Below are 12,238 nucleotides of genomic sequence, written 5' to 3'. Positions count from 1 at the left end.
CTTGTCAACTCTTGTAATTGTCTTCTTCGTGTTTGCCATTCTGGTAGGTGGTCATGATTTTATCTCATTGTGGCTTTAATTTTTACTTTCCTGATAGCTTATAATATCAAGTGCCTGTTCACCATTCTAAATACTTAGAACAGGGTGAGGCACAATGTTAGCATTCAATAGATATTTGTTTAATGAATAAGGGAATTAAATATCAGGAATTTCAACATTATACCTTTTATTAAGTATGTACCAAGCTCTAAACCACAATTAATAGCAGTATGCACAATACGACTTTTCTTTATTTCTACATGTGAAGTTCCTAAAAGCAGAGTAGTATTAACTGTTCTCTTTTTATGCATAATAGAGCGGTTAAAAGACTAGGTTCTAGCAACAGACTCCCTGGCTGTCTCATCTATTATGTGTGTGATTTTAGGAAATTCAGAAAATTGTTTCGAGCCTCAGCCTCCTCATCTGTACAATTGCTGCCATAATAGAATCTACTTCATAGTGTTGTTTTGAGGATTGAGTGAAGCAATCTATGCAATGTGTTTAGAACAGTGCCTGGCATGTAGTAACCTCTCAGTAAATGTTAGTTTTTATTATTTTCCAGATATGTTTAAAAAAAGCTTACAATTCTTTTCTATAAACTGTGCATATGAGTAACAAAAACATGGCTTCTTTTTACAGTTAAGAAATTGAAGCGCAAAGAGTTATTGGGTTTTGTTTTGTTTGTTTGTTTGTTAGAGATGGAGTCTCGCTCTGTTGCCCAGGCTGGAGTACAGTGGCGCGATCTCGGCTCTCTGCAAGCTCCATCTCCTAGGATCATGCTATTCTCCCGCCTCAGCCTCCCAAGTAGCTGGGACTACAGGCACATGCCACCACGCCCGGCTAATTTTATTTTTGTACTTTTAGTAGAGACGGGGTTTCACCGTGTTAGCCAGGAATCTTATCTCCTGACCTCATGATCTGCCCTCCTCGCCTCCCAAAGTGCTGGGATTACAGGCGTGAGCTACAACGCCCGGCCGGAGTTATTGTTTTATATTTACTCAGGGTGCCATTACTAACACTTCCTAAAATGGAAATTTGTAGTAGGAGTTACTCCTCTTGAATAACGTGGATAATTCAGTTGGTCAATTACTTGTTAAAGAAATGTGCCAATTAAAAAGTTCTTTTAGTAGGTTCATCAGTTGTAATAAATGTGCTACTCTGGTAGGGAATGTTGATAATGGGGGTGTCAACCTAAATAACAAACATAGAAAGACTCTAACAAAAAAATGATATTGGCCAGGCACGGTGGCTCATGCCTGTAAACCCAGCACTTTGGGAGGCCGAGGCGGGCGGATTGTGAAGTCAGGAGATCGAGACCATCCTGGCTAACACGGTGAAACCCGTCTCTACTAAAAATACAAAAAAAAAATTAGCCAGGCGTGGTGGTGGGCGCCTGCAGTCCCAGTACTCTGGAGGCTGAGGCAGGAGAATGGCGTGAACCCGGGAGGTGGAGCTTGCAGTGAGCTGAGATAGGGCCACTGCACTCTAGCCTGGGCTACAGAGCGAGACTCCATCTCAATAAATAAATAAATTAATTAATTAAAATAAAAAAAGAAAATGATATTCATTTAAGAATGGGTATTGTAATGGGAATATGTGTGCTGTAGGAAACTGTGTGTATTCAGGGAAATAAAGGAAGATAAAATTTTAAAGGAAAAGTGAGAAGGATTAAATGATTGTTTTGTGATAATTAACATTGATTGTTGGTTACAATGATCAGTAACAATGGTGGGGCCAGTCTGAAGTTGGCAGGCCATTGCTGGGCAGATGTTCTCGCAGAAGTTTTTTTTTTTTTTCGTGCGTGTGTGTGTGTGTGAGAGAGAGAGAGAGAGAGAGAGAGAGAGAGAGAGAGAGATGGAGTTTTGCTCTTGTTGCCAGGCTGGAGTGCAGTGGTGCAATCTCAGTTTGCTGCAACCTATGCCCCACCAGGTTCAAGCGATTCTCCTGCCTCAGCCTCCCAAGTGGCACTGGGATTACAGGTGCCCACCACCACACCCAGCTAATTTTTGTATTTTTGGTAGACACAGGATTTCACCATGTTGGCCAGGCTGGTCTCGAACTCTTGACCTCAGGTGATCCATCCGCTTTGGCCTCCCAAAGTGCTGGGATTACAGGCATGAGCCACTATGCCCAGCCTGCAGAAATATTTTTTTGCACAAGGTTGTGGTATTTGTAGAGTCTTTTGTGATAGTTCTGGTTATTATGCAGAGCTAATAAGGGTGAATTATATTCACAACTTTCTCTTATAATCTTTCTCTTCATATAAAAGTAAAACAAAAGCAACAATAACTTGGATAGTACTAGGGAAATAAAATCCCAGTAGCGGATTCTCGGTCTCTGCCTATGATCTTTCACTCAAAATACTTAGAGGCCATGTACCCATATTTTTATGGGTTATCTAATTTGCATGTCACCTAAAGTAATTTTAAAATTTCAAGCCTACTAAATTGAAAGATCAATGGTATTGAAAGGTATCAGAATATGCCACCCTAAATATGACACTTTGGCATATTGATTATTTTGAGCTGAAGGCAGTTGAGATACAGCAAACACTAAAAGAACTCTCTGCCCTCCCTTTTACTGCCTAAAAGTGGGGCATAAATGTCCCCCATCTCTTGTACCAGATTGAGGGGAGCAGCCCTTATCACTGAAGATAAGACAGCTAGCACTGAGATAAGTCTGCATAAACAAACCTTACTAAAATAACCCTTATCTTCCACTAGTCTCCCCCATATATTTCCTAGTCACTTTCCCATTTATTGGCCCTAGAAGCCCAAACCTCTTTTCCTTTGTCTCATCATTTCTCCATAATTTATTGCCCTTGGCTAAAATGGTATATAAACCTTGAGTCTTAATTTCTTCTTTGGGTTTTCACTTCTTCTCTGTGAAGACCCTGTGCACATAAAAATATTAACATCAATAACATTTGTATACCTTTTCTCCTGTTAACTCGTATTTTGTCAGTTTAATTTACAGAGCTCCGTTACTAAACCTAAGGAGGTAAAGTTTTTTTTCTCCCCTACACTATATTCCCTTTATTTCATCATTACCAAGTAAAACATTCATTTCTCACCCCCTTTCTAACAACAAAATTGACCTCTACAACCTTCTTTTTGCTTACATTTCTAGTGAGTACAAATATTTCTATTTAAGGAAGGAGGCTCAGGATGAAGAGAAAGAGAGATCTTCTCTGTTTTTCGACTTTTGGGTGATAGCGCTTTCTGTATCATTGAAAGCATTTGAATAATCTAATTTGATAAAGCACTAGAAACATTCATTAGACTCCCAGTCTTGCTTTTCTGTGCAATAAAAGAGATTCCTGTGAATATTTATAACTGTTTCTAACTTGTTTCTTGCTTATATTAATCTGCCCTTGAAAGCAAAATTTAAACAAAGAGAACTTGTAAAATTGCAGAGACTTTAGAAAATGGTGCTATATCCCATGAAAATAACCTTCAAAGAGAAACATGTAATTCTGATTAGTTTTTCTTTCTTTTTTTTTTTTTTTTAAGTAAAATACAACAAAATGTTTAATGAGCAAATTCGTCTTGGCAAATATGAAACTGCCACAGAGAGTACGTGAGAGGGCAGGGGGCCACGGGGCTGGCGCAGGTCGGGGGGAGACTGAAAGAGCGAAATAATCAACTACGTAAGAAACCAGGAGGGGACCAGGAGAGGTCCAGATGCCTGAAGGAACAGAGCTGTGGTCCTGAGAAGGGAGAGGGCAGGGCACTGAGGGAACGGTACAACAATAATTCAAAAAGTTTGGCCATAAATAATATAAACACGCTATGTTCCTACCGTCGGGAAGGCGGAAGAGAAAGGGGGTCTAAGTGAGAAGGAGAGGCTGTTTTTGGGAGGCGGGCTGGGGTCCTACCCCGCCCCTGCTGTGCACCCTGTCCCCATCCCAAACCCTTCCCTCGGTGTCTTTGTGGGTGAGTGTTGTCCTGTGGGTGCTGTTGTGCCACCTTCCCAGTCCCCCTCCATGCCCCTAAAACCCCCCAATCTCCCAAGTCCCCCATCCCTTAATTGCTGCCATTCCCACGTTGCTGCCGGCTGGTCGTGTGTCCTGCGGCTTGTCAACCTCCTTCTGCCGCATCGTCTTCAGAGTGGGATAAGGGGGGGGCGGGAGTGGGGTAGAGCCCCCAGCCCAGCCATTGTCCCCACCCTCCCCCAGCCGCCTCTACAGAAGTCCCGGCGGTGATAAGAGTTCGGGGTCACAGATTTTTGTGACAACCACTTGGTTGGCGAACTTGTGGTCCCGTAGGCCCTGCATGGCTTTCTGTCAGCAAACACAGAGGTGAAACTCTACAAATGATCTTTCCCTACAGCCGGGCACCTCGACAGGACCGTCCACAGCCGGGGGGATCTCGTATGGACTTAACAAGCCCGTACTTGCTTGCACTCGTTCCCGCACGTCCTCTCCACGATCTCCTCCGTACTCCTCGTCGTCCAGGCACTCCTACGCAGCACCAGTGTTCATGGGCACAGACCTCAGTCGGGTGGACCGCCCATCTGCACCTGGGAGCGTCATCAGGCCCGGCACTTGCAGGGTCCCACGGCGTCTGATTCATGGTGCTCAGCGTGGCATTCTTGGCTCACACTTGCCCTCTGGACCAGTCAGCTTCTTATCCCCCAGCTGCATGCCGTTCAAGGCCCGCAAGGCCCGATCCCATGACGTTGATGGTCCACGTACTACAGAAGGCCGTAGCCCTTGAAGAGCCCCGAGGCACTGTCCTTGACCAGGTTGTAAGGCCTTGAGGGGCCCAAAGGGATGTCAGCAGCTCTTTGACCTGTCATCGTTCAGGTAGTGGGTAAAGCCCCCCGATGAACAGCTTGTGGCAGAGTCAGGGACCACAGTGGACACAACCCCAGGCACATAGACGAGGGTTCTCTTTGACATGCCAGGAAGCGGCTGGTAGTCACGAGGCCTGCCGGGATCTTTAGTGAGCTGGCCCCTGGAAGATGAAGCATCAAAGGCCATGCCTGGGTAGTCTCAGTCCACTGAGTGGAAGCTCCGAAAAAGGCAAAAATTGCTTGTCACTGGTTAATCTGCACAGCCAACACCGGGTTCCAGGGCCTGGGGTCAGCCCCCCAGGCGCATCTGGGCTTTGAAGAAAATCCATCATGGCCTCCTCATGTGAGCCAAAGGGGATGTTGCCCAGCGTAGAGGACGGGCCTTGTCTAGCAATCTGGCTCCCGACCACGGGCACCGGCGTTGGGGTTTCACAGCCTGACCGTCAGGGGTCATGGTGAGAAGAAGCAGTGGCTGGAATCTGACCGCAGCTCGCATGGCCTTGACTGCATTGGGTGATGTCTCAAAGCCCGGAGGTGGCACGGTCCCAGTATTGTACGGACCTTCTTCGTTCTTCTCATGGCGGGGGAACCGAATCAGTCCACCGGTGCTCCCTCTTTAACGCCTCTGGTCAAAGGTTTGCTTCGTCGCCGCCTGTCCCGGGGAGGCGCTCCCGCTGGTCCCGGTTGCGCCGGTCACGGCTCCAGCTCCGGCGTTTGCGGTCCCGGCTTCGAGAGCGGCTGTGGCTGCGCTTCCTATGCCGGTTCTCCTTGTCCCGCTCTTGTTTATTCTCGTTGAGCTGCCGCTCGAACTCGTCGAAGTCCCACATGCTGAGGCGGCCGCGTAGGGCCCTGTGCAGCTTTCGCCTCGCCTTGCCACCCGCTCCGTCCGCTTCGGCTACTTCCACCGCTGGCTTCGGCTACTTCTGGCCCTGATTAGTTTTCTTACTTGTTTTTTTTTGTTCTGATAATAATGTTGAAATTGACATCTCCATATTCCTAAAAAGAAAAAATACATTTATGAGATGTTTTCTTAAACCAGTTAACCTTTTCCCCCTCTGGTGTGAATGGAGCGGGGAGTTGTCTGACTGCTAGACTTCACCATTTAAAAATGATTAACAATCTTATTTAAATAAACAATTGTGAGATATACTTTTATTAGCTCAAATGACTTAACTGATTTTCTTTGTGTATTTGATATGACCTGTTTCACCAGCTTGAGGGAAAAATCACTTCATATTTTCATCTCCACACACCTTACTTGTCAAGAACTTAAATTTCTCCCACTTTGGTTTTCTTCTGCTCTTCCCAGTTGCCCAAGAATCTTTGGACTGAAGCCTTAGTGCTTCCACACATCAGGAAGAGTGCAAGGTGGGAAGTCCAATCAGCCCATTAGTCAATGGTTGCTTTGGATGCTGTCACTCAGTTACACTGTTGAATATCTTGGACAGCCTGATGAACTCTTGTGCATTATTTCACTGCTACCCTTCCTGGCACAAATCTTGGCAAAAGCTGCTATTGATGACCTGGAGTTGGGCTCCAAGGTTACATTTACATGCTCAACTCCTTCGCCTGACGTTGTGTGGCTGCAGATCTACATGGGCTCCAGACTCAGCTCCACTCTGTACCAGGGTCAGCCTCCACACTTTGCCTTTCAGTTGAGCACGTGCTACCAGCTGAAACTCCCTGTTTCCTTGCAGTTGTTCCACTTTGAGTCTCATGACATCTTCTTAAACCAGTGGACTACTGTCTAAGCCACCCAGGTTCACCTGGGTCAAATGGGGCTTCAGTATCCACACCTCCCTCCACCCCTTGGGTCTTGGGATCCTTAACCAAAATGGTCAATTTCTCCTTTTGAGTAGTGCATTCAAAGGGGTCTTAGGTGGGAGCTCCTTTATCAAGCCCACAGGACTCTTACATCTTCTCCCAGGACAAGGGCTGTATGTCTGCCTTATACCTGCATCACTAAAGGAGCTGCCATTCAAGAGACAGCTCACATAATAAGACAATCTATTCCTAGGCAAATTGTGCTTCAACTTTGGCACCAGAGGCAGCTATGATAATTTTGAATTTTTTAAACCGGAGACTCTAAACACCTATTGAAGGCCATATGCTACCAATAGTAAGGCCAACAGAAGGAAGGATTTGAGACCTGGACATACGAAAGAAGTTATGGGTTTTTAGATCTGTTTGTGTTCGTATTGTTGAGTAGAAATCTCTGTGTGTACCAAAACAAATTAGGCCTCTGTCTGAGAACTATAGAGGAGGAAAAAACTTTTCCTTTACTTACTCAGGGTTAGTAACTGGGGGCTTGTGAATGAAACTGATAAAAGACAGATTACCAAGAGAAAAAAACAGAGTTTATTTATGCTTGCAAAGTACATACACATGAGAGTGTTCAGTGATGAGTAACTCAAAGGGGTGGTTAGAATTTGGGGCTTATATACCAGTTTAATAGATAAAGGGGAGGAATGGAAAAGCACTATGGGAAAACAAATAACTTTTTAGAAGCATAAATGAGCTCTATGGAGAATAGATAGGAGATTTGAATCTTGTGCCAATGTCTGTTTAGATGTGGTGCCGAACTCACTCCTAGTCTTTGAGATTAGAGTTGCTTCTGGAGACAGGATTCATGGCAATTAGTTCTTTTGGGAGGCTCTACTTTTGGGCAGATAAGGGATTTCCAGAGTTAAAATACCTTCATCTCAAAATAATTTTTATGACACAGTGGCATATTTTGAAGTGTCATATTTTGATCCCCTTCAAAAAGGACATTATTTGAACATTATAAAATACAACACATTCTAAAAATAAACAGAAAATAGTTTATCTCCTGTTTCTTTTGACATATAATTCACTTTAAGAAAATTCAATTAAAAAAATCTAAATACCCCCAATCTCCCTAGATAACTAATCACAAGTAATTTTAACCCTACATGTATGCTCATTCCAGTTAGACCTTGGACAAAGGAGCTTTGTGATCTTGGAATTCCCTTTACTTTGAAGCCTCAGCCAATAGCAGGAATAAATTCTTATGTCAATGTACCTTGACTGGTGTCTCTCATTGGTCAGTTCCATGGTGCCTCCTAGCATGGGATGGGAGAGAGGACTGGTGGCCCATGTGGTACATTGGTATAAGATGGGAAAATGCAATTAACTCACATGAAGAAGGCTTGCTTCATGCTTTTAATTTTTCTGATCTTTAGATTTTAGTGTTTACTTGCTAAAATCTTAACAATTTTCTTTCCTGCTTGACGTGTTTGTAGCTGCATGATGCCTCATCAGATAGGTTTATCCTTTTTTTTTTTCTTTTTTCTTTTTTTGAGATGGAGTCTCACTCTGTTGCCCAGGTGTGATCTTGGCTCACTGCAACCCCTACCTCCTGGGTTCAAGTGATTCTTCTGCCTCAGCCTCCCAAGTAACTGGGACTACAAGCCTGTGCCACCAAGCCTAGCTAATTTTTGTATTTTTAGTAGAGATGGGGTTTCACCATGTTGGCCAGGTTGGTCTCATACTCCTGACCTCAGATGATCTGCCCACCTTGGCCTCCCACGGTGTTGGGATTACAGGCAAGAGCCACCATGCCCAGCCCAGATTGGTTTATTCTAATAACTACTGAAAACTGGATTACATTATTGCTATTTTTAACTAGAAAGATAAAATTTAGAGAAAGTATCATTTTCAAGTAAATTGTGTGCCTATGAATCTAGAGAAGACAAAAGATTAGTTGACTAAGCCCTAATGAAGTGGAAAATATCTGTATTTTGTTTAAATAACTACGAGTCCCACAGCCTATAGGGACACTTAGTTTTTTATTCCATACTGCAGCAGATACTCAACAATGGCCTTGGAATAGTGTCTTTGTTATGTGGCCAGTGAAGTTTTCCTGCTGGTGGCAGATGGCAATTTATTTTTAAATTGGCCTGGACAGAAATACTTTTTATTTCTACCTTGGCTATGGTGCTGATTTCAGGAAGACAAGCCTCAATAGAATGTTAATACTGGCAGGTTAGATTTTTCATGTAACCTTAATTGGAAGAACTGGGAATAATGACTGAAAATTCACCCATAAATACGTCCCACAGAGAAAAAATCTACACAGAGTTGTTGCTAATGATGAAGGTCTCCGGCTTCTTCTACGGCTGATGACTGTTATAAATTTAGACTTCTCCCTCGTGTCTTACCTTGTTAGATACGCTTTGAAAACCCATTCTCCCTCTGCTACAACAAGGCCTCTAAACATTCCTGCAAAACTGCTCTTTCATATTTATGTTTCCTCGATGACTCCCCTGAGCCAATGACAGCATCTGTTCCCACAGTTTGCCAGGGCATTAAAGTGAGAGCTCCTCTCAGCTCTGTATGATGTATGATGGACAATTCTTATCAATTGCATTTTAATCAGGTTCTTTCTTCTCTCCTCCTAAGGAGAAGTGTTTTCCGTGTTGTGGCATTGACATACAGAGGCTCTCACCAGCTCTGTTCATAAATGTATAAGAAAATTAGTTTATAGTTATGAAATACTACGTTACGTTTTCCTTGTTCAGATTTGCTTCTGTCAAAAGAGGAAGATTTGCTATTTGCTTAGTAAGGGTGGGTTGAGTTAGTGTCTCTGTGTGTGTTTATTCACTTTATAAGAAGATAAGAAGACATTTATCTGTTTTGTTGTTTATGTCATAGAAAAAGTTGTAGATATAATATTTGTATTTTAGAATTATTTCTACTTAGAAATAGATCCAAGCTGTGCTTTGAAACTATCATTTCATTTTATGAGGATTTTATTTCTGAAATGACGTTCATAATCTCATATTAAATGACTTCTTGTGAAGTTATTTCACAGCCCTGAAAAAAGGAATCATGGAAATAAATGATGTAAATATACACATTTCCCAAATCGATCACTGTTTGATCCAAGGGCCATTGTATGTGTATTGCTGTGGAGTCTTGTATAATGAAAGAATCTTAGAATGTTTGTCTTAGAAATTATTTTAGGTTAGTGTTTCCCTATTGATATACTTTAGCTGTCTGTCCCCACCCAAATCTCATGTTGAATTGTAATCCTCAGTGTTGAAAGAGGTGCCTGGGAGGTGATTGAATCGGGAGGTGGTGTCTAATGCTTAAGCACCATCCCCCTAGTGCTGTCCTGTGATAGAGTACTCATGAGATCTGGTTGTGTGAAAGTGTGTAGCGCCTTCCCCTTCACTCTGTTTTTCTCTCGCTCCCGCCATATTAGATATGCCAGCTTCCCCTTTGCCTTCTGCCGTGATCGTAAGTTTCCTAAGGCCTCCCCAGAAGCAGAAGCCTGTACAGCCCACAGAATGGTGAGCCAATTAAACCTATTTTTAAAAATAAATTACCCAGTTTCAGGAACTTCTTTATAGCAGTGCTAGAATGGACAAATAACGTATGTTTTCCACAAAACAATGATTCAGACAACTGCCAATCGGTTCAAAGGAAAAAAATGATGAGGAGAAAACCTGGCTCAATAGATTTATGAGGCAGGTTAAACACAAAGTTTTATTTATTATAAAATTTCACATATCCATATGGCATTTAAAATGCCATATCTATATTAGATTGCGGTGTCCAAGAGGCAATGTTTTGCTTCCCAAGATGATTGGACCACAAATTCATTTTTTCCCCCAATATATAATTTTGTGGGGCTCATGTTTCATCATTCTTGAGCAAGTGATGATCTAGCATAACTCCTTAGTGATTCCGTGGAAGAAAATGGAACCCATAAGAGCTCATTGACATGTCCAAGATCACTCAGATGCAGACTCAAAGCTGGAACCAGAACTCCCCATGTCTGTGTTTTTTCCGTGATTCCATACTACCTCTACTTGCTTATGTTTCACTACATGTAGACTACTGTTAGAGTAGTTTCTATGTAATTTCCTTTTATGATATGCTTTTAAAATTAGATTATTATATTCATATGTTATAATAGTAATCTGAATTTGTGCACATTTTATTTTTGCACATTTTTTGTGGTAAAATGATATAGGAGGGGGCAGGAAGTGTTGGAAGGAGAAGGGTGGGTTCCTGGCTAGAGTTTAGGATTGTTTTTTCTATTTCTGTGGAGAATGTCATTGGTATTTTGATAGGGATTATATTGAATCTGTAGATTGCTTTGGGTGGTATGGACATTTTAACAATATTGATTCTTCCAATCCATGAACATAGAATATCTTTCATTTTTTTGTGTCCTCTTCAATTTCTTTCATCAATGTTTTATGAATTTCATTGTAGAAATCTTTCATTTCTTTGCTTGCTTCCTAGGTATTAATTTTATTTGTGGCTATTGGAAATAAGATTGCTTTTTTGATTCTTTTTCAGATTGTTCACTGTTGGCATATAGAAATGATACCGATTTTTGTATGTTGATTTTGTATCTTATAACTTTACTGAATTTATTTATCAGTTCTAAGTTTTTTGGTGGAGTCTTTAGGTTTTTCCAAATATAAGATTATGTCCTTTGTAAACAAGGATAATTTGACTTCTTCTTTCCAATTTGGATGCCCTTTCTTTCTTTCTTTCTCTTGTCTGATTGCTCTAGCCAGGACTTCCAGGCCTTTGTTGAATAACAGTGGTGAAAGTGGGCCTTCTCAGCCTGTTGGACAGCCATCCTCTGGGAATATTTTTTGTCACACCTTTGGATCTCTGTTTCATGGATACTAAGTCTCTCTGTTTTCTGTTTTCTTTCTGTGTTTTCAAACCTTTATAAATGACCTTTTCCATGTTTATGTTTTTTTCTTTCTGAAAGTTTTTATACCCTCCTCTGTAACCTTGGTGTTCTGGAATTTCATAATTGTATGACTGGGTTGTGGGTATTTTCTCATTCCCTCTTCTGCTTGTGGTAGTCTTTTCCAGTCTCTGGCTTCATGTACTTAAGTGTAACAATGTCCTCTCACCTGTTTTGTTTTGTTTTGTTTTGTTTTTTGTCTTTTGTTTTTTAAATTGTGGTAAAATGCATGTAATATAAAATTTGCTGCCTTAACCATTTTTAAGTGTACAGTTCAGTGGCATTAGGTACATTCATATTGTTCTGCTGCCATCACTACTATGCATCCCCAGAACTCTTTTCATTTTGCAAAACTGAAACTCTGACCATTAAACAATAACTCTGTATTTATTCCCTGTTCCCCATTTAACATTCTGTCTCCTTGATTTTGACCACTCTAGGTATCTCATTATAGTAGTTAGGGTTTTCTAGAGAAACAGAATCAATAGGGTATGTGTGTGTGTGTGTGTGTGCATGTGTGTGTACACATACGTTATACACACACACACACACACACATATAGAGACAGAGATTGATTGAGAGAGTGATTTATTTTCAGGAATGGCAAGGCCATCAGGCTGGAGAACCAGGGAAGAACTGATGTCAACATATACAATTAATCAT

The sequence above is a fragment of the Rhinopithecus bieti genome, unplaced genomic scaffold (assembly GCF_001698545.2).
Source record: "Rhinopithecus bieti isolate Rb0 unplaced genomic scaffold, ASM169854v2 scaffold_5341, whole genome shotgun sequence".
NCBI lineage: Eukaryota > Metazoa > Chordata > Mammalia > Primates > Cercopithecidae > Rhinopithecus > Rhinopithecus bieti.
The sequence above is the reverse complement of the archived record's forward strand: the minus strand, read 5'-3'. Positions refer to the sequence as shown.